The sequence below is a fragment of the Rhinolophus sinicus genome, chromosome 3, assembly GCF_057876585.1.
Source record: "Rhinolophus sinicus isolate RSI-liver-muscle chromosome 3, RSI-T2T, whole genome shotgun sequence".
In the NCBI taxonomy this organism is placed as follows: Eukaryota; Metazoa; Chordata; class Mammalia; order Chiroptera; family Rhinolophidae; genus Rhinolophus; species Rhinolophus sinicus.
In genome coordinates, this window is record NC_142503.1 from 115,258,133 (window position 1) to 115,278,693 (window position 20,561).

Consider the following 20,561-nt stretch of genomic DNA (forward strand, 5'->3'; position numbering starts at 1 on the left):
ACTTAGCATAGAGAATTCTTTGTGTTTCACCAAATAAATAATGTTAACTAAAAGTTTGAGAGTTTGAATTGCACAGTTATTAAATAGGTGTTTAATATAATTATGTTTTTTGAGAAGCTATTCCTGTCTTGCATAACTGTGTTTAAAAAAGGAGACTTTGGTGTAAAAGAATGATGAAGTAACTCAATTACACTGGCATAGAATTTGGGAGAGCATGAACAGTTATTTTTATTTCTTATATTGAATGGGTGAAGGAACAGACCAAGTAATGAATTTTAAATTATTTCAGTTTTCATGCTGGATCAATGTTTGCTATCACTGAAATTTTTCTTGAGTAATTTTAGTTTTGAGAAAATTAGAATTGATTTACTTGTAATATAGAATTCAGAATGGAAACAACTAGAAGACATGCTGAATAATAAGCTGAAATGTAGGTTTCTGGTTCCAATATTTGAAAGGCATCACTTTTGAAGGAAAAGAAGGTGAACTGTGGTTAACCTAATTTCTTAATCTCGGTGTATATGAATGATATTTATAGTGTAGCAAAAAAAAACTTGATATCTATAATGTGCCTAGACAGAATAAAACAAATTCAATAAAATGCCAATGAAATGCCAGATAATTCTACCTTTTAGATATACTTAGGAATTAAAATACCGTCACAATAATTCAATTCTGCATGCAGTGAACTAGTTATTCCTATTGGAGAAACAAATAAACAACTATATAAATATCTTTGAGTAAGTGGGCAGTTGAATTTCGATGATTTAGACAGATATTCTTCAATTAAAATGTTATGGAGTAAAATTATCAGGAAACTCTATAGAAATAACAAAAATACATTTGCAACATACTCAAACAACTACTTTCAGATAATAAGTTTTTTTTTTTTTTTTTTTTTTTTTTTACTGAGGTTTTTCAGTGTAGACTCCACCTGAATTCTCATTCCCTGGCCTCTTGAGGTTTTCAAGTGTATAAGGATTTCTATGAATATGTATTTTCCCCCCTGTAACATATTTAGTTATGAAGAATTGCCAGTCACCTGACAAACATTTATGAGATTTACTGTGTCCTAGAAACTGTCCTAGGTCCTGAGATTGGATTGGGGTTAGAAGTTAGGGGAGGAGATACAAAGCTGAATAACACACCCTGATCAGATTGCCTTTGCAATGAAGGGTGGGAACATTGGAATTTCATAGTTCACCAGGGTTCTTAGGGAAAAAGTGAAAAATTGAGACCAGTGGAGTAAGAGTTTATTATTTTTCCATGTTGGCCACATTCTGGCTGTAGTCCTAATGATTTTGTATCCATCCATCCATGAGAATATGCCAGGAAGTGATTATTTAGAACAGTATGTGTGGACTTATCCATATGTTATAACACATCCATAGCAAAGAGAAGATCATCAGTTCTTCTCTCCTTTTTCACTAAACCTTATGGAAAGTTTATGCCATTTGTGGGATCTACAACCTGATAGATGCTGAATGGTTCTCATCACCTGGAGAAGTCCACAGCCACCCTAGGGTCACTCCATGGTAGAATGGCTACTGTGTTTCCCCCAAAATAAGACCGGGTCTTATATTAAGTTTAGCTTCAAAAGACACATTAGGGCTTATGTTCAGGGGATGTCATCCTGAAAAATCATGCTAGGGCTTATTTTCTGGTTAGGTCTTATTTTCAGGGAAACACGGTAGTTGGGTTAGAAGTTATTCTATCTTGTCCATCTCTACTGTAAAGAGTGGGGTGGCTCTTTATTCATTTTATATACTAATGCTTAAATATAAAAAAAGAAAACCAGAAGCCAGTATTTGTCTTTAGTATGAATCCCTCAGGGAACCTTTCACTTATTCGGTCATTCAACACTGAGTATTGAAGCATCTCATATAGGGCAAAACACACTGGTATCAAACACTGAGGACATAGTGATGAAAGACTTGGTACATTCACTCTAGTGAGAGGAAGAACACATTTGCAATGTTGTAAGTGCTTATTGCAGAATGGCTTCTGGTCAAGTTTTGTTACTTATCTCATTTATGTGTTTTGACCAAACTGAGCACTCTTTCCACCAGATGCTTGACAAAGTTGAAAACAACTATGAAGTGTGATAAAAAAAAATATGGTGAATGTTTAAATGAAAAAAAAAAATGTATTACAGTAAAAGACACATTGACATTGATCCCCCCTCAAAACACTCCCCCTCGCTTCGAACACACTTATGCCATTGTTCTTGTCACTTTCTGAAGCACTTCTGGCAGTCCTCTTTGGTGAGTGTCTTCAGTTGGGCTGTCATAGCTGCCTCTATGTCCTGAATTGATTCCAGACGTTTTCCTTTCGTGGTCATTTTGACTGGGGAAGAGCCAGAAGTCGCACGGTGCCAGGTCCAGTGAATAAGGTGGTTGAGGACACACCGTAATATTTTTGTTTGACAGAAATTGCCATGTACCAGAAGTGATGTGTGACAACACAGTGTTGTCATGATGGAAAATGAAGTAAAGACACGAAAGAGGACTTCCAGAAAGTAGCAAGAATGATGGGATAAGTGTGTTCAATGTGAGGGGGAATATTTTGAGGGGGATCAATGTCTATGTGTCTTTTACTGTAATAAGTTTTTTTTTATTTAAAACACTCACTGTATTTTGTGATCACACTTTGTAGTTGACTTGGTGGTAGGAAGAAACCCACCTCCTGTTTGCCCGTCCTGATAAGGACCATGAACTTTGAGGGTCCACCAGACTATTTTTATCTGTTACAGGATAAAAGCATCTGAGAGGAGGCAGACTAGGTTCTGTAACCGCTTTCTCCTCCCTCTCCAAATTCCAGTTTAGGGAGTGTTAGAGAAGAGAGGATTAGAAATTATTTACATGGGAGAGGCTTAATATCTTTCTGATCAGGATTTATCCTTCTGCATAGAGTTCCCCATCCCCCTCCTCCATGCACACACTCGTGTTAACTCCTGACTGGTCCTTCTGACCTGAAGACCATTACATCTTAGCTGTGGGGTAGAATGGGGTGGGCTTATCTCTTATGTATTCATTTCTCTTTCAGGCACAGAATAAGGAGGCTAATTGCTCAAGGAGAAAGAGTTTAGTAATCAAAACTTTATTTTTTGTCAGGTCTTGCTCATCAGTTCAATGTTATCAGATTCACAGAACATCAACATATTTTATATTTCTTTCTCAAAACATGTGGTATTAATAGTGTATGGTGAGAGGGCAGCTGGATGGCTCAGTTGCTTAGAGCGCGAGCTCTAAACAACAAGGTTGCTGGTTCAATTCCCGCATGGGATGGTGGGCTGCGCCCCCTGCAACTAAAGATTGAAAATGGCAACTGGGCTTGGAGCTGAGCTGCAACCTCCACAACTAGATTGAAGGACAATGACTTGGAGCTGATGGGCCCTGGAGAAACACACTGTTCCCCAATATTCCTCCCTCCCCCGAAACACAAAAAGCAAAACAATAAACCTCTCAAAAAATAAATAGTATATGGTGAGAAAATTTCCAAAACATAGACTGACACTTTTTTCTTTCCTCATCTCCAAGATGAGATCATTATTCAATAGAGCATTTAAGGAAAAGTTAAAAAAAAGACTGCAGCACACCTGCTATGGTCTGAATGTTTGTGTCCTCCCCTCAGTTCTTATGTTGAAATTCTAACCTCCAATGGTGGTATTATTAGTAGGTGGTACCTTTGGGAGGTGATTAAGTCATGAGGGTGGAGCCCTCCTAAATGAGATTAGTGCTCTTATAAAAGTGACCCAGAGAGGTCCCTGACTCTTCCAGTTGTGAAATATAACTAGAAGCCTGCAACCCAGGAGAGGGCTCTCACAGACCATGCTGACATCTTGACTTCTGATTTCCGGCCTCCAGAACTTTGAGCAATACATTTCTGTTGTTTATAAGCTGTAGTAGTTTGTTACAGAAGCCTGAATGGACTAAAACAACATCTTTATCATAATAGTAATTCGAGACTACCTTGGAATGTATGCCTTTGTTAGAGTGCTTATTTCTCAGGATTGCAGGATCTGTAATTTACCTGTTTCTTTAGACTCTAAGAATCATGAGGGCAGAGACTCCATTCTATCTGTCTACGTATTCCCAGTGCCTGGTACAGTGTCTAGCACATGGTAGGGCTTCATAAATATTTGCTGAGCCAATATTTGTTGAATGAAAGAGTGGATATTTAAAAAAATTATGTAGTTATAATGGAATTCCATTGCATAATTTGTGTTTGATATCTAATTTCAAACAAATCATTTCTTGTCTGAAAGATCTGATAATGCCATTTTATAATCTTTTGATTAAGTCAAATGTGCTAGCATTTCCTTCCAAATATATCATCTTATTATTCTAGTAGTTCATTTGTCTCTCTCTCTCTCTAGGTAATGACAAACTCTGAACTCTAAGAGACAAGCTCTGTGTAATTCAAATAAATGTATTATGCCAAAGGCAAAGTTTCTTTTCAGGTAAAAATCATACTGCATTTTTTTTTTTTTATCAAGTGAGAGTCAACACTGCATTCACAGAAGAGTTTTTGTTCCTATTATAAGTCTTTAACTTTCACTTATTTGTGACCCATTTTTTTTTTTTTTATAACAAGGTAAATGATGCCCCCTTTCAATGAGTAATTGGGGAAAAGGACGTAATGAAGCATACATGAGTTATTACAGATGGAGTAAGTGATACAGTTATGACATTAATATTATCACCACATCCCTTTCAACATAATGATCTGAGGTGATTTATTAGTACTGATGATATTTGCTCACTTCTAACCTGCTAATAAACAGAGTAAACAGAGTGGTGAGGCATCATTGCTTCCTTAGGGAATTTTACTTCAATGGCCACAGACATTTACTATAGTTTGAGATCATTGCTCATAAGATTTGGAATAATTTGCTGTAAAATAATGATCTTTTTCAGATGACTGCAATGGGCAAATCAAATTAACTGAAGTACATTCTTGGAATTTAATGTCATAGATTAATTTTTATGTGTAAACAGTTATTAAGTTTGAAAGTCAGTCCCCAAGTTATAAAATTATACTCATTTTGAAAAATTTTCTTGATATAAAAATATACTTTTCACTTTAAATCTTCAAAGGGTATACTTCATAAACATCAATATTTTTCCAAAGTGATTGACTTCCCCCCCTTTTTTCTTTTTTTAAAGTTTAATATTTTTTTAAAGACTTTTTTTTTGTTGGGGGAGGGGAACAGGGCTTTATTGGGGAACAGTGTGTACTTCCAAGATTTTTTTCCAAGTCAAGTTGTTTTCCTTTCAATCTTAGTGGTGGAGGATGCAGCTCAGCTGCAGGTCCAGTTGCCGTTGTTAGTTGCAGGGGGCGCAGCCCACCATCCCTTGTGGAACTTGAGGAATCGAACTGGCAACCCTGTGGGTTGAAAGCCCGCACTCCATCCAACAACTGAGCCATCCCGCAGGCAGCTCAGCTCAAGGTGCTGTGTTCAATCTTAGTTGCAGGGGGCGCTGCCCACCATCCCTTGTGCGACTCAAGGAATTGAACTGGAAACCTTGTGGTTGAGAGCCCACTGGCCCACCTGGGAATCGAACCAGCAGCCTTCAGAGTTAGGAGCATGGAGCTCTAACCGCCTGAGCCACCGGGCCGTCCCCTCCCCCCCCTTTAAAGGTTCAGTAGACAATTAGGAAATTTGTAACTCATCCAATGACTGAGAAAAAAATCTGTTATCAATTTTAGACTTATTCTTTGATTATTATGTCTGTATCTCTAATTTAATGGCTAGACATTCCAGAATGAGTTGCCTACACTCTGGCTCGGGGAATTATACTTGGGTGGAGGAGAGAAAGAGGGAAGGGAAGAAACCCTGGGTTCTTAAGTATTGAGCTAACATGTCAAGTCTTGCTTCTCATGTTTTTTCAAGAGCATAATAGATAATACTACAATAGATAAAAATAATTCTGTAGGAAACTAAGCATTTTAATAAAAATGTAAATTATTTTAGCATGAATACTAAACTTCAGATTAGTAAGTATGGCAGTGATTGATGAAAATGTTGAGTACTAACAAAGATGTTGGTAATGGAAAATTTTTTTTAACCTGTCTTTGAGACAGAAATGTATTATTACCTAAAAGTCATTTCATTAAAGGTGAACATTTGTTTTCCTCTCAAGATTCATACTTCATGTAAAGTCAAAGTTGAAAATACAATAATTAGTCTCAGTGAAATTTATGTCTCTGCTCCCCTAAAGGTTGTCTAAATTTTTCCAGATGTTATGATTAATTTTCATTATTGCTTTTAGGTTATCTTTTTTTTCAGGTCCCCATCTTATGTTTTTTTGTTGTCTTTCCTGGTTCTATCAGAATAAATTATGTTTCTCATGTAAAGACCAAGGAAGGATTAGAATGACTTATAATTGAAAATTTTGATTTGAACTGCATTCTCTCTTCCTCTTTTTGGCTGTGTTGCCCCCATTTTCTTGCTCATTCAAAGCCTTGCTCAGGTTGTTTTTACTATTGTCTTTTACACTGAGCTGTTTGGTAGAATGAAGTCTCAGTCCTGAATCTTTCAAATACTGTTCTGTGGCCCCCAAATCTTCTGACATTACTCTTTGATTCCCTCATTTCCAAGCTTAATTTGCAGCTGCTTGCAGCTTGTATCTTATTATAAATGTTAAAGGCATTTTTGAAGTGATTTCACATAAAATTAGGATTTTGAATAGGCTATTAAATTGAAAGGTTAGAGTACCCTGACCCTGCTTTACAAAACTTCTTAAGTACAAGATGAAGGACCTAGAAATGCATACTAAACAGTAAACCGGCAGCCCCCCAAATAGCTAATCCTGTGTTCTAATAGTGGAATTAAGGACCTTTGGTGGGAAGGCAACTTAATGTCATTTCAAAAGACTAGAGAATATATCCAAAATACTGGGAGATTTCAGAAATGAAAACTGATTAAACATTACGACTGATGTAAAGCCTTAAATTCATTTATATTTTTAGGCAGTGCCATTCTTTGATTATGATATTTAAGAAAGATACTTCATTTTATTTATTAGATTTTCATTTCATTTATCTCCAAATTCATTATTCCAATTATTAAGTAAGGTTTTGTAGACAAAACTTTGGTAAACAAGCACATGTCTATTTTACTCACATCTTGTGATCAAGATCACATTCCTGCACAGCCTTTATATTTAAAAATATGTTTAGTAGAAATATTTTAGACATACAAAATAGTTTAATTATAATGTATAAGTCAGGGTCCTGGAAAAAGGAGATAATTTGAGGAGAGCTTAATAAGGGACTATTGACCAGGATTTAGGGAAACCTGGATGATTGTTTCAGTAACCCTAGGGCTAGTGTGGGGACAGAGCCCCAGAGAGTAGTTTCCAGGCTCTCGGCCTCACGTGGAAAGGTGCTGGCTCAGGTAGTAGATGGTCATCAGCTGTAACCAGTGAGCCATTGGCCACTAATATAACTGCTGTGGCTATGCTAGCAGAAAATGGGGGGCTAGCAAGAAGATGGTCGCTGAGCTAGCAATAGCGGATTGCAGTTAGCATGGCAGATTGCAGCTAGCAAGTGGGGTTGGTTGGTTGGCAGAGAAGCGAATGGCAGGTTGCGGATAGTGTGGCTCCTGCTTCCTGTGTCTGCAACCCAGCTGCCAGCGAGACTCTAGTGGTATGTCTCCCCCATCTATGGCTCTGTGGGTGTTCCTTTTTGGCCTCACCATGTCCTGCGTTCTTATGTGGGGAGTGGGAGCTGAGACCCCGCATGACACCCTACATGACAGCTAGTAATAGCTGGTTATTGCCTGTAGGCCTGCAGACATATGATAAACAGTCTAAGATGGCCCCCACCAACCTCCACCTCCCAGATAAGTGTGATATTCATTCCCTTGTGTATTCCTTTCCTCTTGAGTGTGGACTGAATCTAGTCAGTTGCTTCTAATAAATAGAACATACTGAAAGTAATGGGATGTCACTTCTGAGATTAGATTGCGGAAAGACTGTGGTTTCTCTCTTGCTTGTTGTCTCACTCGCTCACTCTGAGGGAAGTCAGCTGCCAGGGTTTGAACTGCTGTGGGGAGGCCTTCATGACAAGAAATGGAGAGACGCCTTAGGCCAGGAACCTGTGATGCCATAGAGTGAGTTGGAAGTGGGTCCTCTCTTGGTTGAGCTTTCAGATGAAACCACAGTTTCAGCTGACACCTCGATTACAGCCTTGTGCGAGACCTTGAGACAGAGGCACTCAGAAACTGTGAGATAATAAATGTTGTATTAAGTTGTTGAGTTTTGAGCTTGTTATGCAGCAATAGATAACTAATGCAAGGCGTTAGGGGAGGGAGAATTTACAGTAGACAGCAAGGTCTGTGTGGCGATCTCCTGCTAGGAGCTATGGCTTTCAGTCAAGGGTCACCTTCAGTTTTCAGGAAGTTGGGAGAATAAATACCCTGTCTCTGACTCTTGCTGGAGCTCCCTATTTGCCAGACCCAGTCGGAAGGCAGGAGGCAGAGGAGCTCTTTGATGCCGTCCACTTGGTTGGCCTGTTGTGGCTTGAAGAAGGGTTAGAGGAAGAGGGGAGTGTATCTGGAAGATACGTAGCACACGCAAACAAATGAATCTCTATTTTATAACTACTGCTATAAAATAGAGTAGATATCTCTGTACCTCTCTCCAAGCACATTCTTCGGCCTTCACCCAGAGATGGTCAGGATCCTAATTTTGGGGTTTATTATTTCCATGAAGGTTCTCATTGTGTCTATTTAGGTTTCATGATCAGAGTAGTCTGCAGTGTCCCAGTCATGTGCTAGAATAGTGTTTTATTCTTTGATTCTTTCATCTTGTTATTTTGCCAGACAGGATCACTGACCAGGGTGTACAAAGGAGGTGGTCCTCCAATTATGCTGGCTCACCTGCAGGATAATGCTGTCCTATTCTTTCGTCTCAAGCAGGGGGTAACAAACTTTTACTGTAAAGGTTCATAAGTACATACTTTAGGCTTTGTGGGCTATCAGGTCTCTGTGTATCAAACTATTCCACTCTGGCATTGTAGTGGAAAACAACCATTGACAATATGAAAATGAATTTGTGCAACTGTATTTCAATAAAACTTTATATGCAATCTGGAGGCAGCTGTACTTGACCCCTGGGATGCATCCCTGATCTACAGCATCCCTGAAGAAATGACAGAGGGATTGGTCCTTCTGGTGGCACACGTGACCTCCAAAAGAAGAGAAAGTTTTGAGCGTGAAATCTTAAAAGGGTCATAGTAGCCTGGGAAATGCAGCTCTGCTTAGGGACTCTTGTAAAAGTGAGCAACACTGAGAAGAAGGATGTGTGCCAGAACTTTAGGAGAAGCTGAGCACGGGGAGGAAGCATGGAATGCAAGGAACAGAGGATGTTTGGAAAGTGTCACGGCGCAGCTAAGGACAACACCTGGTGTGGGCTGGTCATGGGGGCTGTGGCTCGAGTGAAATCTCAGCAGTGTATTTCAGAGCTGGTGACACAGCATGTGCACTGCGGGCAGCACAGAGCTGAGTGGCTCTGGGACCACAGACAGCAGCCTGCTATAGCACAGGAGTTGAAGGCCCCACTGAGCAGACTCCCAGGGAGCCCTGCTGGGGAACAACCTGCGAAGGTGTGTGTGTTCTTCTGAAGAGGGTAGGGGATGAGGGCGGGATGAGATTCTGTAGGGAATTTTGAGCTACCAAACTGCTCGTCTAAACATTGCTAGGACACCCTCTATACCCACAAGTGATGGGTAAGGGCACTGGGGCACATAGAAACTGTGTAAGTAGATGGTTTCCTTTTCCAAACATTCACCTACCCTGAAATGCCAGCTTACTCCTGTCTTCTTTTTTTTCCCTTTTTAAAATTCATAATTCAAAAGAGTTCTACAAAACACAACTCCTACAATATGTTCTAAAATAGAACAAAGCAGTTCCATTATCAAAATTTTCTAAACAGACACTTCTATCCAAAAGAGGAACTGAGTTCCTGGCTATAAGATCCAGAATTATTTTAGCTCTGTAGCTAATAGCTGAATCTTGAGTTCTTCTGTTGGAGGAAAGTGCTTTGTTTAGGAAAATAGCTTGGTAAGCAATTGGGAGTAGGTTGTCATGGCTTGCATGGGGAAAAGGAAACGAAGAAAGTTATTCTGATATGCTTTAAAAAGTAAAGACTGCACTGCTTAAGAGTGGATAAAAGCCAAGAAGAGTAGAGAAGAGAGGAAAGGTGGGGCACAAGGAGGGTCAGGACTCGGGAATAAATGGACAGTGGTGACCAGTGAGAAACTCCTGGTACAGGGGTGACAGAGGACTTTTACTGATGTCTAATCTTTGCCTTTGCATTGCCTGCATTGCTATCATGTAACGTTCCTTGCTTCTCCAAGACATCAGGAAATTCTGATATTTCTTATTTATTGATTTGATTCACTTACAGATTGCAAAATGATTACTATAGTGGGGTTAGCTAACACCTCCATCCCTTCACATAATTATTATTTTTGCGTGTGGTAATAACATTTAAGATCAACTCTCTTAACAACTTTCAAGTATATAATACAGGATTATTGATTATAGTGACCATACTGTTCATTAGATCCCCAGACCTTATTCATCTTCTAACTGCAAGTTTGTACCTTTTGACCTACATCTCACCATTTCCCCCACTCCCCAGCTCATGGCAACCACCATTCTACTCTCTATTTCTATGAGTTTGGCTTTTTAAAATTCCACGTATAACTGAGACATACAATATTTGCCTTTCTTTGTCTTCTGACTACTATGCTGTACACCTGAAATTAACATAAAATAATATTGAATGTCAAAAACCCCCACAACTTTCATGTCTGTGGATAATTGTCTAAGACGGTCTTCTCCAGGGGCTCCTGGACCACAGCCGAGAGGGGGTGGAGCCAGTTCACAGGCCACTGCAGGGCCCACAGCCAGGACCAAGGTCTGTGTGCCTGTGACCTGATGCACGGTGGGCAAGACTCCTCCCAGGTCCTTTGGCATAAGGTGCCAAACCCCACAGTTCCCACACAGGCAGTTTTGCTGGTGGGTTGATGCCAAATTGTAGTGAAGGGACATCTTGTGTTGCTGTTGCTGATGTCATTCCAGGAAAGTTTGATGTTTCTGTGGAGCCTTGTCTGGTACTTTGTGGGAAGAAAAGTACACTTCAGGATGTGCAGCAAACCTCATGTTCACCCCTCTGTTGATGCCAGGAAGAAGAGCAGTGTTCTATGAAGAGGGACGGGTCCGGGAGTTCCACGTGATATGGTAGTCAGGTGTGAGGCAAATGTCAGTCCTTGGGGAAAGTGATGGTGACCCAGATAAGCAGTGAAGTGTGGCACTGAGCTCTCTTTACCAAATAAACCAGAGGGTGGTGAATAGTGACACCTGGTTCATGGTCCTCTTATGCATTCACAATGACCATTTAAAAATCTGAGAAGTCCCAAAATAAAAACAATGACAATAGTGAAAACCAGGTTACTTTTTAAAAATCTTTTCCTTAATGGAGGGTGTGAGGAAGCAACATATTTTGTATAAAGACTTTTTGGGGAAGACTGATAAAATTGTAACTTGTTAAAAGGAGGCTATGAAATTGAAACACAGGTAACCCCAATCCTCCATTAACACAGAAAAATTGTGGTATGTCATAGTTCATTCTGAAGTTTATTGCTACAAATATTGAATAAAATATGTCATGATATTATATTGATATCCTTACTTCCACCAGTAACTTGGATACTAGAAAATTTATGAAGTGTTTCCATTTCAGCCACAATTCTTGGTATAATTTTCAGTAAATTGACAAATGGATGGACAAAGCTAACGTGATGTAGTTGAATGTTCTTCTAGAAGATATTTCAAATTTGGTTTAAAAGATGAGTCTGCCCGAAACCTATGTAACTTTACGAACAATTGTCACCCCAGTAAACTTTAGTAAAAAAAAAAAAGAGTCTGACCTCTTTAGATCTTTTCTTTAGGGTGTTATAAGATATTGTAATATGAGTAGTTCTAGGCTGGCCCTGGTGACCCGTGTTGGGTGGAACTTCTCAGTGTTGTCATAGGTAGGCTGTGAAGTCAACGATTACCACACAGCTGGTTATTCCTTTGTGTGCAGCACCATTTGTTTCTACTGTGAATTGTTATTTCTCAGATGAATACATTTGGCTGCTAAACAGTGGATTTTTATAGAACCCATTAACTTAAGATTCTACTACCCACCAGGCTGAATACCAGGATATTATTTTAGTTTTGTTTTTATAACAAAAACCTTCTGTGCAAATTTCAGGGAAGGAATATAGAAGAAATAAAATCCTCTACAGCTGCTATGCTAGGATCAATTGTTTTAAAATAGCACAAACTGGCACGTAGTGGAAGCTCAATAAATGCAGGAATTGATACTGCTGATATTAGGCGGAACATTCAGCATTTTACATGACCATTCAGCTTCCACTCTTTCTACAGAAAAAAATCTCCTGATTTGAGCCATGTCACCCACGGCTCCCGGAGGCAACTGCTGTCATTCTAGGGGAAACAGTATAGTACAATATTGGGAGTAAGGACTGGAGCCACACTGCCTGGGTTTGAATTTCTGCTCCTGTTAGAATAGCTGTGTGATGTGGCATGTTGTGTAACCTTTCTGTATCACGGTTTCCTCATCTGTAAAATGAGGATGATCATAACAATAGTTCCTACCACAGAGGGTTGTTATGGCTGACCTATAATAAAACCCTGGAAAATTTACAGTCAGGAGTCAACCTGGAGTTCTTTTATTGCAGTTTCATTGTCTGATAGAGAAAGACAAATACCATATGATCTCACTTATATGTGGACTCTTAAAAGAAAAAAGCAGTGGTGGGGAGTGACGTTGTTGAAGGGGTCACACAGTATAGCCTTCCAGTTATAAATAGAAAAGTCATGGATATGTAATGTACTGCATGATAACTATAGTTAATAAAACTGCATTGCATACATGTGAGTTGCTAAGACAAATCTTAAAAGTGCTCATTACAAGAAAAAAAATTGGTTGCTATATATGGTAACAGATGTTAACTAGACTTACTGTGGTGATCATTTTGCAACATATACAAATATTGAACCATTATGTTGTATACCTGAAGCTAATATAATGTTATATTGGTCAATTATGCATCAATAAAATAACATTTAAAAAAAATTCCATTGTCTTGACCACTCTACTTCTGGGACTCACTCTCATGTGAACACCTTGGATCTGGTCACCACTGGAAACTCACCTGCTTTTGGACCATTGCTTTTTGTCCTTTAAGTTATCTTACTTTCTAAGTTCCATCATCTTCTGTTCTTGAATTTGTGAAGAATTGAAGTTCCTTTACATTTCTCTTTGTCTTCTCAGTAACATATCTCTGCTGGATTAATTTTCTTTTCTTGTCCACCTGCATTTCTTTAAATTTCTCTGGCCAGTACTGTTAACTCTCTTGCCCATCTGCCATGTAATGTCCAATCTTGGGCCAATTCAACAGAGAGTCTTCTCTGATTTTATTCGTGGGCTACTCAACCTCAGTAGAAACCCAGAACATTGTGGATACATGTCATTATGAAAAATTAGAACCTCCAGTCCTAGCAGACCCACAAACCACCAGGTGACCCTTCTAGGTGCCTGTGTTCAGCTCCTTTTCCTACTCTCTATACCAAGCTGTCCCAACTTTTTTGACTTTCCTCACGCCTCCTACTCCAGACCTTTCTCTCCATCAGAGCTAGGATGTGTGAACACCCTTAACTTCTACCACTAAGTTTTCAGAATAGATTTAATCTGCACCCGTACGTCTCTTCTAGCCTTTTTCTCAGAACCCAAGATTAGTTCCTCTACTGGTATTGTGGATCCTGTGTGCTCTCACTGCCTTTGCCACTCCAACCCTGCAGTGGTCTCTTTTAAGTCTCCTGTATTTTGAACCTCTTCCTCTGCTCTAATGCTGTGCTTAAGTACCGTTAATCTTAAAACAAACCTCATGACCCTCTGTACCCCTCTAGCTTTATGTTCTACATGAAGCATGGCCAGTTTCATGTCTTCATGTCCTCATCTCCCATTTACCCCTAAGCCTTCTGCAATCTGACTTCCCTCTTATTCAACCAGGGACCATCTCTTTGCCAAATCCATTGACCTCTTATTCTCTATCTTACTTGATCTCTTTGCTGCATAGAGACGTCCTTCTCAAACTTCTTTTGTGTCTTCTTCTTCATTTTTGGCTTTCATCTGGCTGCTAATTTAAAAATTCCTCTGTGGACTCATTTCTCTCTCTGCTTCTTAAATGATGGTGCTCAAAAGGCTTAGTTTCTCAGCTTCTCTTCTGACTAACAGACTCTATCTATATAGTGTATTCCATTTTTAAATTCAACTCGCAAATCAAAGACGCCTGATTTTATACTCTAGCTCCATACCAAAATCAATCATGTGATTCCACAGACTAAAACTCAAATTTAACTTTAGTAAATGAATTCAAAGCTCTTTGTGATCTAACCTCTGCTTACCTTTGCAGTCTGATCTCCCGTCACGTCTTTATTCTAGCCACATTTTGCTCTCCAAATGCATTGTGCCATCTCATTGTTTGAATGTCCTTTTCATTCTTGTCCACGCAGAAAGCTCCAACCATCTGACAAGATTTGGCTCAGTTGTCACGTACTTTGTGAAACTTTCTGACTCCTTTTCTTCTGCTTCCAGATTAATTTTGTAATGTGTCTGTTTTGCAGTATTCTGTTCACATGTTTCTTATATACCCATCCATCCCATGTTAAGTGTTTACATGTCACCTTGATCGAGGAGCGCATGAGTGGGTTGAGGTGGGAATTTAACTTGTGATTATTATTTTTCTTGTAGATATGTCTCTCTTTATAGCCCCAGTACATAGCACAGAATCAGGCACAGGAGAAGGAAAACAAGGTGTTTACTGAATGAACAAATTAGTGAGGCCTTCTATCATTCTGAATGGTATCACCTGCATCTACTCTTCCCTCCATGGCTTTCCACTAGCTGTCAGGACACTGATTTCAACATTTCCAGTGAACCATAGGGGAATTCAAGAACAACAGATTTTAAACTTATCTGGGTCAAGAGAATAATTTTGTATACCTATTAAGGAGATGTTTGTATATTTGTGGAATTAGCCATAAAATATAAATCCTGATCCATGCACCAAGATTTTGAAAGACATCAAGGGAAGATTACCCTAATGACACTTAAATTGCCAGTCTAAAGAGAATCAGGCAGTATATTTGATAAGAAATTCAACCTATAGAGCTTCAACTTTGTCTTATAATTCTAAGTGGTTTCGTGGGATTTTTTTTTTAGTCTGATGTTGACACTTTGAGAAATCTGTGCTATTTGGATGGTTAGGAATCTAAGCATGTGCTGACTGTTGACCTAATGAGGGGTTCAAAGTGCAGGCATGGGCTGGCCTTAAGCATACTTTATGCTCAAAATGTATGTGCTGAATGAATAAGTGAATGAACCAGTGAACAATTTGGTGGCATTTCTTTATTTTTAAAGATTTTTATTAAAAGACAGCTAACATACAGTATTATATTAGTTTCAGGTGTACATCATAATTATTCAACATTTATATACCTAAGGAAGTGATCGCTGTAAGTCCAGCAAACATCTGACACCATACCACGTCCACATTATCACAATATTTTTCTATATTCCGTATGCTGTACATTACATCCCCATGACTTATTTGTTTTATACCTGGAAATTTGGACCTCTTATTGCCTTTCACCTACCCGAACTTTTAAAATTTTAATTACAGTTGACATTCAATATTATTTTATATTAATTTCAGATGTACAGCATAGTGGTTAAACATTTGTATAATTTAAGAAGTGATCCTCTTGGCTAGTCTAGTACCCATCTGGCATGATACATATTTATTACCATATTATTGACTATATTCCCTATGCTTTACTTTACATCCATGACTTTTTTTTAATCAGTGAAACTTTATTTGTTGGTATTCTATAAACACTGGATGTCAAAAACACAGCTGTATTTAAAAAGTACTATATCAGTTAGGAGATACTATGAAAGCTACAGCTAGAGCAAAAACATTTGAGAAATACTATTTTTTTAAAAAATGAACCTTTTACTTTATTGCATTTGGATTTTAAGTCATAGTTACAAAGACGTTTTTGAATGTTTACTTCCAATATTTGTGTGGTTTCAGGGTTTTTTGGTTTGTTTTAGATTTTACCTTCCACTTTAAAAAAATGTTTTTTAATTTATTTTTAAATTGCAGTCGATGTACATATTATATTAGTTTCATAAGTACAACATACTGATTAGATACCTATATACCTTATAAAGTGATCACCTTTCATGTTTTTACATTTAGTTCCCTGACCCATTTATTGGATTTATTCTTGTGTATGGTGTGGAGTTTTGGATCTATTTTTATCATTTTCTAAATGACTAACAGTTGTCCCAGCACCACTTATGAAAAAGTCCATCTTATTCCAGTGATGTGAGATACTATCTCTAGCATATATTAAATTTCCATGTCTACTTGGGTCTATTTCTGGACTTTACATTCTATTCCATTGGTATGTTTGAAAATTTGTAAACCAGCACCACACTTTTAATTATGGAGCATTTATAATATATTTACATGTCTGGTAGGGCTGCCTTCCCCTCATAACTTCTTTTTATTTTAAGATTTTTATTAAAATATAGGTAACATACAATTTTATGAGACTCAGGTGTACACCATAGTTATTCAACACTTATATACCTAAAGAAGTGATCACCATGATAAGTCCAGCAACCATCTGACACTGTACCACACTGTCATAGTATTATTGACTGTACATTACTTCCCCGTGCTGTATATTACATCCACATGAGTTATTTGTATTATACCTGGAAATTTGGACCTCTTATTCCCCTTCACCTTTTCCCCCATTTAAAAACATTTCAATTACAGTTGACATTTGATGTTATTTTATATATATTTTAGGTGAACAGCATAGTTGTGAGACATTTATATAATTTTAAGAAATGATTCCCCTGACTAGTACTCACCTGGCACTACATATAGTTATTACCATATTATTGACTATATTCTCTATGCTTTACTTTACATCTCCATGGCTATTTCATAACTACCAGTTTGTACTTTTTTTTTTAATTAAAGTTTACTAGGGTAACAATTGTTAGTAAAGTTACATAGATTTCAGGTGCCCAATTCTGTATTACATCATCTATATATCACATTGTGTGTTCACCACCCAGAGTCAGTTCTCTTTCCATCGCCATATCCCCTTGAACCTATCTACCACCTCCCTCCCCCCTTACCCTCTGGTAACCACTAAACTATTATCTGTGTCTGAGTTTTGTTTCTTCATTTGTTTGTCTTGTTCTTTCGTTGTTTTCAGTTTTATATCCCATGTATCAGTGAAATCATATGGTTTTTGACTTTTTCTGTCTGAGTTATTTCACTTGGCATAATAATCAAAAGATCCATCCATGTTGTTGCAAATGGTAATATTTCATCTTTTCTTATGGCAGAATAGTATTCCATTGTGTATATACCACAACTCCTTTACCAATCATCTATTGAAGGACACTCAGGTTGATTCCATGTCTTGGCCACTGTAAATAAAACTGCAATGAACATTGGAGCACATATATGTTAACGAACAAATGTTTTCAGATTTTTTGGGTAGATACCCAGGAGAGGGATTGCTGGGTCATATGGTAATTCTATTCTTAAATTTTTGAGGGAACTCCACACTCCCTTACATAGTGGCTGCACCAATCTGCATACCCACCACAGTGTATGAGGGTTCCTTTGTCTCCAGAGCCTCTCCAACACTTGCTACTATTTGTCTTGCTGATGATAGCCATTTTAACTGGTGATAAATGTGATATCTCATTATGGTTTTAATTTGCATTTCTCTGATGATTAGTGATGTTGAACATTTTTTTTTCATTTGTCTATTGACCATTTGTATGTCCTCTTTGGAGAAATGTCACTTCAGGTCCTCTGCCCATTTTCTAATTGGACTTTGTTGTTGTTGTTGTGGTTATATGAGTTCCTTATGTATATTGGATATTAGCCCCTTATCAGAGGTGTTATTTGCAAACTCTTCTCCCATTTGGTTGGTTGCCTCTTCATTTTGTCAGTTTCCTTGGCTGTGCAGAAGCTTTTCAGTTTGATATAGCCCCATTCATTTATTTTAACTTCCCTTGCTTTTGGAGTCAAATTCATAAAATGCTCTTTGAACCTAACGTCCATAAATTTAGTACCTATGTTTTCTTTTATGCAGTTTATTGTTTCAGTTCTTATGTTTAGGTCTTTGATCCCTTTTGAGTTAATTGTGGTACACGGTGACAGATAACAGTCTAGTTTTATTCTTTTGCACATGGCTTTCCAATTCTCCCAGCACCGTTTATTGAAGAGGCTGTCTTTTCTCCATTGTATGTTTTTGGCTTGTGTGTCGAAAATTGTCTGTCCATATTTATGTGGTTTTATTTCTGGATTCTCAATTCTATTCCATTGGTCTATGTGTCTGTTTTTCTGCCAATACCATGCTGTTTTGATTATTGTTGCCTGTAGTACAAGCTAAAGTCAGGGAGTGTGATACCTCCAGCACTGTTCTTTTTTTCTTAAGATTGCTTTGGCTATTCGGGGCCTTTTGTGATTCCAAACAAACCTGATGATTTTTTGTTCTATTTCTTTAAAAAATGCCATTGGGATTTTGATGGGGATTGCATTAAATCTGTATATTGCTTTGGGTAATATGACCATTTTAACTATGTTGATTCTTCCAATCCATGAGCACGGAATGTCTTTCCATTTCTTTGTGTCTTCTTCAATTTCTTTAAAAAATGTCTTATAGTTTTCAGCATATAGGTCCTTCACATCCTTGGTTAAGTTTATTCCTAGGTATTTTATTCTTTTTGCTGCTATTGCAAAAGGAATTGTTTTTTGTATTTCTTTTTCTGAGATTTTATTGTTAGTATATAGGAATGCAATGGACTTTTGTACGTTGATATTGTAGCCAGCAACTTTACTGTATTCGTTGATTGTTTCTAATAGCTTTTTGATGGAGTCTTTAGGGTTTTCTATATATAGCATCATGTCATCTGCAAAGAGTGACAATTTAAATTCTTCATTCCCAATTTGGATGCCTTTTGTTTCTTTCTCTTGCCTGATTTCTCTGGCAAAGACATCCAACACATGTTGAAAAGCAGAGGTGATAGGGGACAGCCCTGTCGTGTTCCTGAACATAGAGCAAAGGTCTTCAGTTTTTCACCATTAATTATGAGATTAGCTGAGGGTTTGTCATATATGGCCTTTATTATGTTAAGGTATTTTCCTTGTATACCTATTTTATTAAGTGTTTTAATTATAAATGGATGTTGTATCTTGTGAAATGCTTTTTCTGCATCTATTGATATAATCATATGATTTTCGTCCTTTATTTTGTTTATGTGATGTATCACATTGATGGATTTACGGATGTTGAATCATCCTTGTGCCCCTGGGATGAACCCCACTTGGTCGTGATGAATAATCTTTTTAATGCATTGTTGTATTCAATTTGTTAGAATTTTGTTTAGGATTTTTGCATCTGTATTCATCAGAGATATTGGTCTGTAGTTTTGTTTTTTTGTGTTGTCCTTATCAGGTTTTGGTATCAGGGTAATGTTGGCCTCATAAAATGAGTTAGGGAGTACTGTCTCTTCTTCAATTTTTTGGAAGAGTTTGAGCAGGATTGGTGTTAGATCCTCTTTGAAGGTTTGGTAGAATTCACTAGTGAAGCCATCTGGTCCTGGACTTTTGCTTTTGGGAAGGTTTTGGACGACTGACTCAATTTCATTACTGGTGATCGGTCTGTTTAGATTTTCCAGTTCTTCATGGTTCAGCCTTGGAAGGCTATATATTTCTAAGAACTTGTCCATTTCTTCTAGATTGTTGAATTTGGTGGCATATACTCCTTTATAGTATTCTTGGATAATCATTTGTATTTGTGTGGTGTCTGTGATAACTTCCCCTTTTTCGTTTCTGATTTTGTTAATTTGTGTCTTCTCTCTTTTTATCTTGGTGAGTCTAGCCAAGGGTTTGTCAATATTATTAATCTTTTCAAAGAACCAGCTCTTTGTCACATTAATTTTTTCTATTGTCTTTTTGTTCTCTATTTCATTTAGTTCTGCTCTGATTTTTGTTATTTCCTTTCTTCTGCTGACCTTGGGTTTCACTTGTTCTTCTTTTTCTAGTTCTTTAAGGTGTGACATGAGGTTATTTATTTGGGATTTTTCTTGTTTCTTGAGATAGGCCTGTAATGAGATAAATTTCCCTCTTAAAACTGCTTTCGCTGCATCCCAAAAATTTTGGTACGATGTATTTTCATTCTCATTTGTTTCTATGTATCTTTTGATCTCTCCTCTAATTTCTTCTTTGACCCAGTCATACTTTAGAAGTATGTTATTTAGTCTCCATGTATTTGTGTTTTTTCCTGCTTTCTTTTTGCAGTTGATATCCAATTTCAAAGCCTTGTGATCAGAGAATATGCTTGGTATGATTTCAATCTTCTTAAATTT

The 20,561-nt window shown here is 37.8% G+C and overlaps 1 pseudogene; it reads left to right on the forward strand.

The window, feature by feature from the left end:
- The first annotated feature begins 9,351 nt into the window (after positions 1-9,351).
- LOC109435646 (leucine-rich repeat-containing protein 34 pseudogene) overlaps positions 9,352-20,561 on the forward strand; it is a 116,392-nt pseudogene continuing 105,182 nt past the window's right edge.